At 40.7% G+C, this 2551-nt stretch overlaps 1 protein-coding gene across 4 annotated transcripts in view; it reads left to right on the forward strand.

Annotated features, from left to right (window-relative positions):
- Window positions 1-2551, forward strand: part of SPDYA (speedy/RINGO cell cycle regulator family member A) — a 48626-nt gene that overhangs the window by 13287 nt on the left and 32788 nt on the right. For 3 of the 4 annotated variants that reach the window (XR_001886539.1, XR_001886537.1, XR_001886538.1), the window contains one exon: window positions 529-613. The exons of the other annotated variant lie outside the window; for it this stretch is intronic. The gene's annotated coding sequence lies outside the window, so the exon portion shown is untranslated. The remainder of the gene's footprint in view (window positions 1-528; window positions 614-2551) is intronic. 4 annotated transcript variants of the gene reach the window in all.

The following is a 2551-nucleotide window of genomic DNA, read 5'->3' on the forward strand; positions in this document are numbered from 1 at the left end:
TTTTTTTTTTTTTTTTGAGACGGAGGCTCTCGAGATGGAGTCTCTCTCTGTCACCCAGGCTGGAGTGCAGTGGTGTTATCTTGGCTCGCTGCAACCTCCACCTCCCAGGTTCAAGCAATTCTCCTGTCTCGGCCTCCTAAGTAGCTGGGACTACAGGCACCTGCCATCATGCCCACCTAATTTTTTTGTATTTTTAGTAGAGACAGGGTTTCACTGTGTTAGCCAGGATGGTCTCGATCTCCTGACTTCATGATCCGCCTGCCTCGGCCTCCCGAAGTGCTGGGATTACAGGCATGAGCCACTGCTCCTGGCCGAAGAAACTGATTTCTACATGTATTCAGGAGATACATTTTCCAGTACACAGGGAAAAATGAACTCAAAATTTGGGATGATTGCTAAACTGGAAAAATATAATAGTATTAGGTAATACTGAGTACTATGTGCAAGGCACTACAAAAAATTTTAATGTAGTATTAACTCATTTAATTTTCCCTATGAAATAAATTTTTTATTATCCCCATTTTACAGATGAGGAAACTGAGAGGAAGATTAAGTACTTGCTAAGAGCAAACAAGTTAGTAAGCAGCAAAGCAGGGGCACAAACTCAGGCATGGTAATCAATGACCAAATTCAGCCATCGACCACTAAGTTAAATTGCTGTTTATATATCTCAGTATTGTATTGTATTTGTAACTTGATGCAATATTTATTTTGTGGTTTTTTCACCTGAGAATTAAAAACAAACCAAAAGAAGCTTTAGTTTAAATCTTACTAGATGCCTGAAATTGAATTTGTTTCACTTGTTTTATAAAGTTATTACCAGTAGAGCACTATTGAGTTTATGCAATACAATTATCTGTAAGGTTGTATTGCATGTTGTATTATGTAAGCTCCATATTAAAAATAACATGAATTATAATTTCCATTTTAAGTATAATCATACTTTTTGTATGGCCTCAATAGTTCTCATTAAATATTTTCTCAGCCATAGTTCTAAAGCTCAAGTTCTTTTCCTTTTTATACAGTCTTACAATGTTTCCTTTCTGTTTATTCTTACAAGACTCTGAACTTCTATTATCATTCTTCTACATTACCTTTCACAATTATTTGTTTCATACTCACTTGCCTTCTCTACTTAATGGTAGGCTCCTTATGGTCAAGGAACATGTAACTTTTTATTTCATCTTCCAATTACTAACATACAGGAGATTCTTAATTTTTTTTTTTTTTTTTTTTTTTTGAGACAGGGTTTCACTCTGTCACCCAGGCTGGAGTGCAGCAGCATGATCTTGGCTCACTGCAACCTCTACCTCTAGGGTTAAAGTGATCTTCTTGCCTCAGCCTCCTGAGTAGCTGAGACCACAGGCACATACCACCGTGACACCCGGCTAATTTTTTTTTTTTTTTTTGTAGAGATGGAGTTTTGCCATGTTGCCCAGGCTGGTCTCAAACTCCTGAGTTCAAGCCATCCTTCCCAAAGTGCTGGAATTACAAGCGTGAGCCACACACCTGGCCTTCTGGCTGCTTTTAAGACCTCTTTGGTGTTTGGCACTGGTTTCTTTTTAATAACCTACTTGGGATATGGTGGTAAGCTTTCTGGATTTGAAGATTAAGGATCGATGATTTTGTTTTTGTTTTTTTGTTTTTTGAGATGGAGTCTTGCTCTGTCACCCAGGCTGGAATGCATTGGCACGATCTTGGCTCACTGCAACCTCCGCCTCCCAGGTTTAAGCAATCCTCCCACCTCAATCTCCCAAGTAGCTGGGACTACAGGTCCCACCATGCCTGGTTAACTTTTGTATTTTTAGTAGAGACAAGGTTTCACCATATTGGCCAGGCTAGCCTTGAACTCCTGACCTCAGGTAATCCACCCGCCTCAGCCTCCAAAACTACTGGGATTACAGACGTGAGCCACTGAGCCTGACGTGAAGATTGATGCCTTTCAACAGACAACTCAGAAAATTCTATCCACTGTCTCTTCAAATATTCCTCTTCCTCTGCTATGTCCTTTTTCTCCTTTTGAAACCAGTTAAACTTGTTATGCCTCACTCAGTCTTCCACATCACTTATTTTTGAAAATTTCTTTTCTTTCTTTCTCTCTCTCTCTCTCTCTTTTTTTTTTTTTTTTTTTTTAAGACAGTCTCACTCTGTTGCCCAGGCTGGAGTGCAGTGGTGCGATCTCAGGTCACTGTGATCTCCACCTCCCAGGATCAAGTGATCCACCCACCTCAATCTCCCAAATAGCCGGGACCACAGGCATTCACCACAACACCCAGCTAATTTTTTGTATTTTTTTGTAGAGACGAAGTTTCTCCATGTTGTCCAGGCTGGGTTTCGAACGCCTCAGCTCAAGCAATCCGCCTGCCTCAGCCTTCTAAAGTGTTGGGATTACAGGCATGAGCCACCGCACCCATTCCCATCTTTGCTATTTTCTTTTTCTCTTCTTCTTTTTTTTTTTTTTTTTTTTTTTTGAGATGGAGTCTCGCTCTTGTTGCCCAGGCTGGAGCACAGTGGTGCCATCTCAGCTCACTGCAAGCTCTGCCCCGGGTTC

This window comes from Rhinopithecus bieti, unplaced genomic scaffold, assembly GCF_001698545.2.
Source record: "Rhinopithecus bieti isolate Rb0 unplaced genomic scaffold, ASM169854v2 scaffold_7681, whole genome shotgun sequence".
NCBI classification, from domain to species: domain Eukaryota; kingdom Metazoa; phylum Chordata; class Mammalia; order Primates; family Cercopithecidae; genus Rhinopithecus; species Rhinopithecus bieti.